Source organism: Carassius carassius, chromosome 4 (assembly GCF_963082965.1).
Source record: "Carassius carassius chromosome 4, fCarCar2.1, whole genome shotgun sequence".
Taxonomy (NCBI): domain Eukaryota; kingdom Metazoa; phylum Chordata; class Actinopteri; order Cypriniformes; family Cyprinidae; genus Carassius; species Carassius carassius.
Genome location: NC_081758.1, coordinates 3,048,685 through 3,062,494, shown reverse-complemented (window position 1 = coordinate 3,062,494; position 13,810 = coordinate 3,048,685). Strand labels below are relative to the sequence as shown.

The 13,810-nt window shown below is 40.1% G+C and overlaps 1 long non-coding RNA gene across 1 annotated transcript; it reads left to right on the top strand.

The window, feature by feature from the left end:
* Positions 1-1,651: 1,651 nt before the first annotated feature.
* LOC132129220 (uncharacterized) lies at positions 1,652-9,560 on the top strand. Its single transcript, XR_009428452.1, has 3 exons — positions 1,652-1,905; positions 2,119-2,250; positions 9,427-9,560. It is a non-coding gene; the product is annotated as an uncharacterized LOC132129220 (long non-coding RNA).
* Positions 9,561-13,810: the final 4,250 nt, after the last annotated feature.

Below are 13,810 nucleotides of genomic sequence, written 5' to 3'. Positions count from 1 at the left end.
GATGTACTTGCTACATCATTAGAAGAATGGCATCTACGCTAATATTAGTCTATTTCTCTCTTATTCTGAGGTCACCGTAGCCACCAGATCCAGTCTGTATCCAGATCAGAGGGTCACTGCAGTCACCCGGATCCAGTACGTATCCAGACCAGATGGTGGATCAGCACCTAGAAAGGACCTCTACATCCCTGAAAGACAGCGGAGACCAGGACAACTAGAGCCCCAGATACAGATCCCCTGTAAAGACCTTGTCTCACATGACCATCAGGACAAGACCACAGGAAACAGATGATTCTTCTGCCCAATCTGACTTTGCTGCAGCCTGGAATTGAACTACTGGTTTCGTCTGGTCAGAGGAGAACTGGCCCCCCAACTGAGCCTGGTTTCTCCCAAGGTTTTTCTCCATTCTGTCATCGATGGAGTTTCGGTTCCTTGCCGCTGTCGCCTCTGGCTTGCTTAGTTGGGGTCACTTCATCTACAGCGATATCGTTGACTTGATTGCAAATAAATGCACAGACACTATTTAAACTGAACAGAGATTACATCACTGAATTCAATGATGAACTGCCTTTTTAACTATCATTTTGCATTATTGACACACTGTTTTGCTAATGTACGTCAGCAGTCACAGCAGTCGCACTCACAGCAGACCTGGAAGAGAAGACAATGCTGAATGAAGTCGTATTTTTTGTTATTTTTGGACCAAAATGTATTTTGGATGCTTCAACAAATTCTAACTGACCCACCGATGTCACATGGACTACTTTGATGATGTTTTTATTACCTCTCTGAACATGGACAGTATACCGTACATACACTTTCAAAGGAGTGACAGAAAGCTCTCGGACTAAATCTAAAATATCTTAAACTGTGTTCCGAAGATGAACGGAGGTCTTACGGGTCTGGAACGACATGAAGGTGAGTCATTAATGACATAATTTTCCTTTTTGGCTTAACTAACCCATTAACTGCTGTTCCCTCTGTGCTGTCTTTTTTGTTGTGTGTTTATTTTTTAACTGAGAGGAAAGCCCGCAGCACATATTTACACTTTCATCTAAATGGTGAGTGCATCGGTGCATGTGGCATCAGGATATTGGTAAGAGCATAGGCCCTGATTTATGTTTCTCCCAGTGGATGCCCACCCTCCGTAACCTCTGTAACCCACCTATTACTCAGTGTTAAACTAGGCCAATACTTGGTGTTCGTTTTTCAAGACTTTTTCTCTGTGCAATGGTGTGCTCAGGGTCGGCTCTAGCCCTTTGGTTGCCCTAGGCAAGATTGAGTTTTGCGTCCCCCAGGCTGAGTATCCCTGGTCTCAGGGACAAGGTCAGGGAAGCGGCCAGGGATAGGGCCAGGGAAGCAGCCAGGGACAGGGCAGCGGCCAGGGACAGGGCCAGGGACAAGGTCAGGGCCATGGAAGCGGCCAGGGACAGGGACAAGGCCAGGGAAGCGGTCAGGGCCAGGGATGCGGTCAGGGACAGGGAAGCAGCCAGGGTCAGGGAAGTGGTCAGGGTCAGAGACAGGGACAGGGAAGCGGAAGAGGTCAGGGAAGAAGTTAAGCATTCAGCTCATCCAACCCCAATCAAACACACCTGAACAAGCTAATTAAGGCCTTCCAGACTACTGGAAAGCTACAGGCAGGTGAGATTGATTAACGTTGGAATTGATCTCCTTGGATTTTTTAAAAACCCATTTTACACAGAGGTTGCTACTGCAGCAATACGTGTTGGTTTAGCTTTGTGTGCTTCTTCTGACACACAAATTCAGGGCCTTTTCCAGCAGAGTTTGTTGTGAGATCACAGGTCGGGAGGATGACCGCTCGAGTGGATTTCTCGTTGATTGCTGCTTTATTGTATCTGTTCGGATACTTGAGCATAACTCATGCTATTCAAAGACGAAACACAGGTGACAAGATCTGTTGACTTCATTACACAACCTGAAGAAATTCAGAAACAAGTGGCTCAGTCTTTGAGAGTAATTTACAGTTTAGGAAGGTGTAGGTTTAAAAAAAATCTTGATCTGAACAGACATGTAGAATCTGTATTTAAAGCCCTGATTCACAAATGCTGAAGCCACACTCTCTGGCCTCTGAAAAAAGTATCCTCTTGAAACCTCTAGTGGATGTTTTTTGTCCGGCGACGCTGACGTTCGTGCCGGCCCGTCGAGGATGTTCTTCTGATGAAGACTGCCCTGGAGGACACAAATGCTGTTGATTTGACTGTGGGCCTGTTTGTGTGCTGCCTGTTTTCAGTGAGTTTCAGTTAATGGCTGCTAAGGGTCTTAAAACAACACACACAAGTAACACATTGAATTCAATGTTGGTTTGAAGCAGAAATTTTGTCTTGTTCTCGTCTAAAGTAGATTTTGAATTCATCACTTAGGATAGTTTAATGCACAGGATGTCTTCACAAAAGAGGAATAAAAGTAACTTGCTAATGCAAAAACAAAAGTGCTGCATGGGGTATAAAGTCTCGGTGCTCTTTGGTTGTGGGATAATAAATCTCTGAAGACAAGAACTTCAAGGCACTCGACTATCTCAGTGAAAAAATTAAAAAGCCTTTATTACATTCTTGGCTTGCTTTTTTAAAAATTGGTGAGAGGTACACCTATGCGTTGCGGCTACATGCCTTCATCAGGGTGTGTATTACAAACAATGTCTCAGTTCATTTAACAGCAGCTAATTAATCAAATTAGAAACACCTGGTCACTCTGTGTTAAGCAACTCAAAGAGAGAGGTAAAAAAAATAATAATAATAATAATAATTATTATTATTATAAAATAATAAAAATAATTTTAATAATAATAATATTAATAATAAAAATAATCTTAATAATAAAAAATAATAATAGTAATTTTTTATGTACTTGGATTACCATGATTCGCATCTCTATAGTGTAGGGCCATAGGGTATAATGGGTTGCAAACTCTAATCGCATTTTTATGCTCTGCTAATCTGGTCTTTAATTTTCTTGTAGTCATCCCTATATAGAAACAACCACATGGACACTCCAACTTATACACTACGAATGAGGTATTACAATTAATAAATGATCTTATTTTAAATTCAGAACCAGAGGTTACATCTCTAAACACACCAGTCTTAACCATATTATCACAATGATTGCAATTACCACATCTGTAATTTCCTACACTTAAGCCTAACCAGGTATTTGATTTCTTAGCTGGAAGATGACTTCTCACAAGTTTATCTTTGATTGTAGGTGCTTTTCGAAACGCAATGGAAAGAGATTCAGGCATTACTTCTCTTAGATAAGGATCAATCATAACTATTTCCCAATTACTTTTTATAATTTTTTTAATTCTGTTAGCCTCTGTGCTATATTGTGTCACAAAGTAAACTGAATTGTCTGACTCTTGTGATTCTTGTTTTTTTTTGTAATAGCTCATCTCTACTCATATTTTTTACTTTGGTATATGCTTTATTAATCACCCTATCTTTATACCCTCGTTCCTTAAATCTTTGAGTCATATCTTGTGCCCTAATGTTAAAATCATCTTCCTTATCACATATTCTTTTTAACCTCTGGAACTGTCCCACTGGAATATTCTCAGTCATCCATAAGGGATGGAAACTGTCTGCACTTAATATAGTATTTCTATCAGTTTCTTTTCTGAAAATAGTAGTATGTAACATCCCATCACTTTCTTTAAAAATGTTGATATCTAAAAAATGAATCTCAGTGTTAGAATACTCTAGACTCAACTTCAAATTAGCGTTGGTGTTATTTAGATATGTATGAAAAGATAGCAATTCAGCCTCTGAACCATTCCATATCAATATAATGTCATCTATATATCTTCCCCACCACTCAACATACTTCAAATAAGGATTTAAGTCAGAGAATACAAATCTCTTTTCCCAAAGTCCCAAATACAACCCGAATTCCGGAAAAGTTGGGACATTTTTTAAATTTTAATAAAATGAAAACTATAAGACTTTCAAATCACATGAGCCAATATTTTATTCACAATAGAACATAGATACCATAGCAAATGTTTAAACTGAGAAAGTTTACAATTTTATGCACAAAATGAGCTCATTTCAATTTTGATTTCTGCTACAGGTCTCAAAATAGTTGGGACGGGGCATGTTTACCATGGTGTAGCATCTCCTTTTCTTTTCAAAACAGTAGACGTCTGGGCATTGAGGCTATGAGTTGCTGGAGTTTTGCTGTTGGAATTTGGTCCCATTCTTGCCTTATATAGATTTCCAGCTGCTGAAGAGTTCGTGGTCGTCTTTGACGTATTTTTCATTTAATGATGAGCCAAATGTTCTCTATAGGTGAAAGGTCAGGACTGCAGGCAGGCCAGGTTAGCACCCGGACTCTTCTACGACAAAGCCATGCTGTTGTTATAGCTGCAGTATGTGGTTTTGCATTGTCCTGCTGAAATAAACAAGGCCTTCCCTGAAATAGACGTTGTTTGGAGGGAAGCATATGTTGCTCTAAAACCTTTATATACCTTTCAGCATTCACAGAGCCTTCCAAAACATGCAAGCTGCACATACCGTATGCACTTATGCACCCCCATACCATCAGAGACACTGGCTTTTGAACTGAACGCTGATAACATGCCGGAAGGTCTCCCTCCTCTTTAGCCCGGAGGACACGGCGTCCGTGATTTCCAACAAGAATGTCAAATTTGGACTCGTCTGACCATAAAACACTATTCCACTTTGAAATAGTCCATTTTAAATGAGCCTTGGCCCACAGGACACGACGGCGCTTCTGGACCATGTTCACATATGGCTTCCTTTTTGCATGATAGAGCTTTAGTTGGCATCTGCTGATGGCATGGCGGATTGTGTTTACCGACAGTGGTTTCTGAAAGTATTCCTGGGCCCATTTAGTAATGTCATTGACACAATCATGCCGATGAGTGATGCAGTGTCGTCTGAGAGCCCGAAGACCACGGGCATCCAATAAAGGTCTCCGGCCTTGTCCCTTACGCACAGAGATTTCTCCAGTTTCTCTGAATCTTTTGATGATGTTATGCACTGTAGATGATGAGATTTGCAAAGCCTTTGCAATTTGACATTGAGGAACATTGTTTTTAAAGTTTTCCACAATTTTTTTACGCAGTCTTTCACAGATTGGAGAGCCTCTGCCCATCTTTACTTCTGAGAGACTCTGCTTCTCTAAGACAAAGCTTTTATAGCTAATCATGTTACAGACCTGATATCAATTAACTTAATTAATCACATGTTCTCCCAGCTGAATCTTTTCAAAACTGCTTGCTTTTTTAGCCATTTGTTGCCCCCGTGCCAACTTTTTTGAGACCTGTAGCAGGCATTAAATTTTAAATGTGCCAATTAAGTGGATAAAAGTGTAAAATTTCTCAGTTTAAACATTTGCTACGTTATCTATGTTCTATTGTGAATAAAATATTGGCTCATGTGATTTGAAATTCCTTTAGTTTTCATTTTATTAAAATGTAAAAAACGTCCCAACATTTCCGGAATTCGGGTTGTACAAATTTGCATAATTTGGGGCAAAACAGGCACCCATAGCTGTACCTTTAATTTGTTTATAGAATTCATTTTGAAACAAAAAGATGTTGTTATTCAATGTCCATTCTGGTAACCGTACAATAAAACAAGCAGGTGTCCTCTCAGTAGTTGATCTCGCATCCGGATAGTATGTTAGTGCTTCCAATCCATCTAAATGGTCTATGTTTGTATAAAGTGACTCTGCATCCATAGTGACCAATATAGATGATTCTGTTGTTTTCAATTTTTTAATGTTATTCAATACCTGGGTAGTATCCTGAATGAATGAAGGAAGTTTGCAAACAAGGTGTGCGTAGGTGTACCTCTCACCAATTTTTAAAAAAGCAAGCCAAGAATGTAATAAAGGCTTTTTCATTTTTTCACTGAGATATTCGAGTGCCTTGGAGTTCAAAGAGCACCGAGACTTTATACCCCATGCAGCACTTTGGTTTTTGCATTACTTTGAAGAATTAAGGGCGTCGAGGGATCGTCTTGTGCAGAAGTTGCTCCGTCAAGTAGACGTTATTGGGGATCTACAATTGTTCCATCACAAGATGACGACTAATTATTTTTCCTATTCTAAAGAAGAAGGTGAGAAGATCATTGTCACAGATACACTGTTGGGTCAAGAAGATAGACCGCAGCATGTAGATTGTAAAAAACTGTGTTACGAATTAAAGAGACATTCTGAAAAAGAATTAAGATTACATCTTCACATGGTTACATTATCAGGTTATTGGAGAGAAAATATGATTCCCAGAGGACTCAGAATCAAAAAATTTCCTTCGTTTGGTCATGGAGATACAGAGTTTAGACAAAAATGGGAAGCAATATTAAATAAATGCTCCAAAGATCTGATGCTGCTATTAATTGAAGAAGCAAGGAAACAGAAGTCTGAAATGCAAAAGCAGACTGTTAAAATCAAACAAGAGATTACATCAGAAGGGCATGAATCGCTTTCTCAATTTGAAGAGATACTTAAAGAAGAATTAGAACAACTATTTAAAAAACTCAAGCAAGACAAGCTGGCCAAATTTGGAAGAGATAAAAATGATTACAAGGAGCAGAAGGTTTACACATGGTCACAATGGAATGTGAAGACTCCCAGAAAGAGGTCAGTGTCCTTTAATTTACCTAGCAGTGATGAGGACCGTCCAGTATCAGAGACATCACCCAGAAGAGATTTTTTAGAGAACAAGTCCAGAACAAATCAGAGATTCAGAAGACAAGAAAGCGGAAGACGAGACGAGGAAGAAAGAGATCGACCAAGAGCTCCAGTACAAGGCAGATACACCAGGAGCCGAACAAAGGAGATGAGGTGATCAACATTTCAAATGTCACGCTGCCAGCAAGTTGCATGTCTGTTTTGTCAAAAGGCCTCACATATGCCCCAATTAATACTGCAAAAGATTTCCAGACTAAAGTGGACTTATTCAAGTTTCATCGGAGTCTTCAACTTAAAGCTTGGTACTATACATCTGAAGCAGCTACTCGTACTTACGACAAGAAGACAATCTTCAAACCTAAGTCAACATTTATGCCATGTGTATCTAATCCAACGTTGAATTCCTTTTACAAAAAAGTAACGTATGACATTGACACGATCTTTGTTTCAAATAAACGAAAACAACATAACCTTTCAAAAGAAGAAGGAGAAGCTTTGAACTGGATTTCTAACAACGAGGATCTTGTTATAAAAAGAGCGGACAAGGGAGGTGCTGTTGTAGTATGGGGTAGACAACAATATATTGAAGAAGCCTTGCGACAATTACAGAACTGTGAGTATTACCAGCGCTTAAAATCCAACCCAATAGAAGGAATTAAAAAAGAACTGACTGATATTTTATTACATGCAGAAGAAGAGGGATGGATTTCAAAAAATGAGTGTGAATTTCTCTCTTGTAAAAATCCTAGGATTCCTACTTTTTATATGCTTCCAAAAATTCATAAAAATCTAGAAAATCCACCAGGGAGGCCTATTATTAGCGGTAATGAATCTATTACAGAGCCAGCTTCAAAATTTGATGATAGCTTTATTAAACCAATTGTTTGCAAACTTCCTTCATTCATTCAGGATACTACCCAGGTATTGAATAACATTAAAAAATTGAAAACAACAGAATCATCTATATTGGTCACTATGGATGTAGAGTCACTTTATACAAACATAGACCATTTAGATGGATTGGAAGCACTAACATACTATCTGGATGCGAGATCAACTACTGAGAGGACACCTGCTTGTTTTATTGTACGGTTAGCAGAATGGACATTGAATAACAACATCTTTTTGTTTCAAAATGAATTCTATAAACAAATTAAAGGTACAGCTATGGGTGCCTGTTTTGCCCCAAATTATGCGAATTTGTATTTGGGACTTTGGGAAAAGAGATTTGTATTCTCTGACTTAAATGCTTATTTGAAGTATGTTGAGTGGTGGTGAAGATATATAGATGACATTATATTGATATGGAATGGTTCAGAGGCTGATTTGCTGTCTTTTCATACATATCTAAATAACACCAACGCTAATTTGAAGTTGAGTCTAGAGTATTCTAACACTGAGATTCATTTTTTAGATATCAACATTTTTAAAGAAAGTGATGGGATGTTACATACTACTATTTTCAGAAAAGAAACTGATAGAAATACTATATTAAGAGCAGACAGTTTCCATCCCTTATGGATGACTGAGAATATTCCAGTGGGACAGTCCAAGAGGTTAAAAAGAATATGTGATAAGGAAGATGATTTTAACATTAGGGCACAAGATATGACTCAAAGATTTAAGGAACGAGGGTATAAAGATAGGGTAATTAATAAAGCATATACCAAAGTAAAAAATATGAGTAGAGATGAGCTATTACAAAAAAAACAAGAATCACAAGAGTCAGACAATTCAGTTTATTTTGTGACACAACATAGCACAGAGGCTAACAGAATTAAGAAAATTATAAAAAGTAATTGGGAAATAGTTATGAGTGATCCTTATCTAAGAGAAGTCATGCCTGAATCTCCTTCCATTGCGTTTCGAAAAGCACCTACAATCAAAGATAAACTTGTGAGAAGTCATCTTCCAGCTAAGAAATCAAATACCTGGTTAGGCTTAAGTGTAGGAAATTACAGATGTGGTAATTGCAATCATTGTGATAATATGGTTAAGACTGGTGTGTTTAGAGATGTAACCTCTGGTTCTGAATTTAAAATAAGATCATTTATTAATTGTAATACCTCATTTGTGGTGTATAAGTTGGAGTGTCCATGTGGTTGTTTCTATATAGGGATGACTACAAGAAAATTAAAGACCAGATTAGTAGAGCATAAAAATGCGATTAGAGTTTGCAACCCATTATACCCTATGGCCCTACACTATAGAGATGCGAATCATGGTAATCCAAGTACATTAAAAATTACTGGCATTGAACATATCCCGAAATCAATCAGGGGAGGAGATAGGACTAATAGGTTGTTAAAGAGAGAGTCTTTCTGGATTTATACATTGAAAGCCACTACATTTCCAGGCTTAAACGGAGAGTTAGACTTTGTACCATTTCTTTGAATTATTTTTATTTTATTTTTTTTACCTCTCTCTTTGAGTTGCTTAACACAGAGTGACCAGGTGTTTCTAATTTAATTAATTAGCTGCTGTTAAATGAACTGAGACATTGTTTGTAATACACACCCTGATGAAGGCATGTAGCCGCAACGCGTAGGTGTACCTCTCACCAATTTTTAAAAAAGCAAGCCAAGAATGTAATAAAGGCTTTATAATTTTTTCACTGAGATATTCGAGTGCCTTGGAGTTCTTGTCTTCAAAAGTAACTTGCTGTTCATGCTTTGAGTGTGTCATGCTGTATATTGAAGTGGCTGACTGACTATGTGCACAAACTAAAGCTGACCGTCTGTGTCCACGCAGTGAAGCCGGGTCAGTGTCCCCTACCAGAGATGATTCCACTGTGTGCTGAAAGCTGTTTCCATGATGGCCAGTGTCCTGCCACACAGAAGTGTTGCCCAACCACCGGTGGCTTTGCATGCAGTGAACCACGTAGTGGGACATGGACCGGTTCGTGGACAGGGCCAGGGTCAAGGACAGGGTCAGGGACAAGGCCAGGGAAGCGGCCATGGTTAGGGACAAGGCCAGGGTCAGCGACAAGGCCAGGGAAATGGTCAGGGTCAGGGTCAGGGACAAGGCCAGGGAAGCGGTCAGGGACAAGGCCAGGGAAGCAGTCAGGGTCAAGGACAAGGTCAGGGACAAGGCCAGGGAAGCGGTCAGGGACAAGCCCAGGGAAGCGGTCAGGGACAAGGAAAGGGTCAGGGACAAGGCCAGGGAAGCGGTAAGGGTCAGGGACAAGGACAGGGTCAGGGACAAGGCCAGGGAAGCAGTCAGGGACAAGGAGAGGGTCAGGGACAAGGCCAGGGAAGCGGTCTGGGTCAAGGACAAGGACAGGCTCAAGGATAAGGCCAGGGAAGCAGTCAGGGTCTGGGTCAGGGACAAGGACAGGGTCAGGGACAAGGCCAGGGAAGCGGTCAGGGACAAGGACAGGGTCAGGGACAAGGCCAGGGAAGCGGTCAGGGTCAAGGACAAGGCCAGGGAAGCAGTCTGGGTCAGGGACAAGGACAAGGTAAGGGACAAGGCCAGGGGAGCGGTCTGGGTCAGGGACAAGGACAGGGTCAGGGACAAGGCCAGGGAAGCGGTCTGGGTCAGGGACAAGGCCAGGGAAGTGGTCAGGGACAAGGACAGGGTCAGGGACAAGGCCAGGGAAGCGGTCAGAGTCAGGGACAAGGACAGGGTCAGGGACAAGGCCAGGTATGCGGTCTGGGTCAGGGACAAGGCCAGGGAAGCGATCAGGGTCGGGGACAAGGACAGGGACAGGGACAAGACCAGGGATGCGGTCAGGGTCAGGGACAAGGACAGGGTCAAGGCCAGGGACAAGGACAGGGCCATGGAAGCGACCAGGCACAGGGCCAGGGACAAGGCCAGGGAAGGGGTCAGGGATGCAACCAGGGACAGGGATGCGGTCGGGGACAGGGAAGCGTCCAGGGACAGGGTCAGGGAAGCAGTCAGGGTCAAGGCCAGGGACAGGGACAGGGAAGCGGAAGAGGTCAGGGAAGAAGTCATTGAAGTGGACATGGGACTTTTGCTCAACGCTTACTGGAGATCCTTTCAATTCGGCGTTAATCTTATGGCATGGTTTCCCTGTTTGCTCAAACTGTGTTTTGAAAACTTTTCGGTCTGCTCCACCTCAATTAAAGAATTGCTTGATTCGAGGAGTTGGGTTTTTTTGGTATTATTAGGCTGTTTCTCACAGTGCTTTTAAGTTCCTCTCTTTGAGACCTGGGTAGGGTTGCACCAGCCATTCGTAAATTCTTAAATTAGAACGTTAAGACCACAAGGCTTTAGTAACAACTAGCTAGTTTGTAACTAATCAATCAATCAATAAATCACATTTATTTATATAGCACATTTAAAAACAACACACGTTGGCCAAAGTGCTTTACAAACGGCCGACTACATATAGTCTAAGATTATAAAACAAAGTATAAAACAATATCTTACAAATTAATTACAATCAAATGCAAGAGAGAAGAGATGAGTCTTTAAATGAGATTTAAATACATCCAGGGTGGCACAAGATCTAACATGGAGGGGTAAACTGTTCCATAAACGGGGAGCTGCAACAGAAAAGGCCCTGTCTCCTTTTGATTTAAGTCGAGACTTAGGAATGGTTAGCTGAAACCTTTGTACAGATCTTAAAGGCCTAGAGGATGTATGTATCTGAAGGAGTTCACTAATGTAACTTGGTGCCATCCCATTTAAGCCCTTAAAAACAAATAATAACATCTTATAATTAATCCTAAATTTGACTGGAAGCCAATGAAGGGATGCTAGTACAGGTGTTATACTTTCATATTTCCTAGTCCCGGTTGATAGTCTGGCAGCAGCATTTTGAACCAACTGCAGACGTGAAAGTGATGCATGAGAAATACCATAGTACAATGAATTACAATAATCCAATCTGGACGTAATGAAAGCATGCATAACAACTTCCAAATCATTAAAAGACAAAAAAGGTTTCAAATCTACACATTATTTGGTTGCACCAGTTGTTCGTAAGGCAGGACGTAGTTCGTAAACTCGCTGCTGAGTAATGTGTTGTTGCATAGAGGTTTACCCTCATCCAAATAGAAACCTTTACATGAGCAGAACTGTTTAAATGCAATGAAGTTTAATTCTTAAATTTCTAATCACTCTTATCTCACATATACTAACGGTAATAATTAAAAGTTTCATTTAAAACTATACACTAATAACAAGCTATTTGTATGTAAATGGCATTCAGAAGTCGCACGATGGTTCAAACACTGAAAGAAGAAACCTAAATGCCTTTTTCATCTGAAGAGTCCAACATGAAGCATACAGAGGCTTGCTGTAGATGTTGTGTTGAAGATGTGTTAAAAGGGTCTAAAGGGGAATTTTGCATAGAATATATTAGTGTTTCCATTGTCTCTTTCTGCATATCAATTATCCAATAACTGATTGTAAGGAAAAGTCTACATGTCAATTAAATGGGGAGAAAAAGGGGGAATTAAGGATTTTAGTTTGAGAATGTTGATCACACTGTCTTCATCCATGTTTTCACTTGCTTTGGCCATTTATTTATTTTTTATATATAATCATTAAACATTTACTTTTCTTCTGCAAAACTACGACAGGAATGAATAATGGACTCCTGTTAGCGAATTGCACTGAGAAATATGATCCTGCGGCAGACGGTCAAAAAAAAAAAAAGATCCACTGTTTTGATTCGTTTGACTTGCGTCACGCGGGTTTCACCTACTGGTCAAAACGGTGTAATGCAACAATCCTAACGAGACCTTTTATAAAACCGCAAGTATTTTGATAAGTGTAATGTTTTCAGTATAATTTAAACAAATACTATGAAACATTAGGGTCTTTGCTAGTCAGACCATTTACATGCAATTGAAATACGGTTTTATAGCTAAAACATTATGTGAACAGTAAATAACACTCATCCAATGGTTTGAATAGTACTTATATGAACTATTGCAGTTCGTTCTTCATTTCAGTTATCTGGTTATGGGTTACAAGTTAATCAGTCCTGTGTTGCGGGTCAGTGTTTAATGGTCGCTAGGTGGCGCTACAAACACATCAGTGCCTCACACAGGTTTAGAAAAGATAAACAACTCAATAAAACACACATCTGACTGAGAGAGAGTTTGTGTGTGTGTGTGTGTGTACTCTGGAAGGAGTGAAACTAGTTTACATTTAAAGAACTAACATCATATTCTCATATTCATAACAGTTACAGCCAGGGTCTGTTCTAGCCCTTTGGTTGCCCTAGGCAAGATTGAGTTTTGCGCCCCCCAGGCTGAGTATCCCTGGTCTCAGTGGTCTGTGTTTCACTGGGACCTGGAATGCTAGATGTGGCCCCTTCACCTGCAACAGCCAGATCTGTGGTGTTAAATTAAATTGTAACCATGTAGGTTATCAGTGAAATTACGTTTGCTAGTAATACGTACAGTGCTTTATTTGTAAATTGCGAGGTACCGGAACAAAGCAGGGCAAAGGATCCAGCACGCGATTACAGAAGGGAGAGGTAATCTCATTGGTTGACCAGTTTAAGTGATTAAGAGCATGCATCAGTTGATTTTATAGGGTCTTTAAGGTCATGAATAACATGGAAATGCCATGCGATTTTAAAACAACAATTTCCAGGCCTAAAAACTTTTCAGAGGGGGACTATGTGTCGCATGGTTTTAATATATCTCGCAGCTTTCAAGTTTAGAATGAGGGAAATTCCTGCATTTATTCAACATAGCTTGTAGGTTTGATTAATAAAATAAATCCACACAAAGTCTAAGATTAAATCAGTCATTTGAATCCATCAGTGACCTGCACGCTGCGATACAAGACTCACTCGCATTTCAGGACAGCTGACAGAACAGTCACTTGACTAATCGGGTCATTGTTGCATTGTCACAAAAATGTATAATATTTTTTTAAGAATTCTAAGCCATTTGGTACTCACGCGCTCCGAAGGCTGTATTATGTGCCCTCACAGTCATATCCAAAGCTTGTGCATATAAAGCTGACTCGCGAGTATTATATAAGAGTTATTTTCCGTAGTTTGTTGAGTTTAAGCAACAAAATACAAACAATATGATGTCTGATGGGTGTTGACAAATAAAACAGTTTCATGGCACACTCTACTAAAATACAGGGGGGAAAAGAAAGAATAGGGAATCAAATCAATAATAAAACAACACTGTCGTCAGTG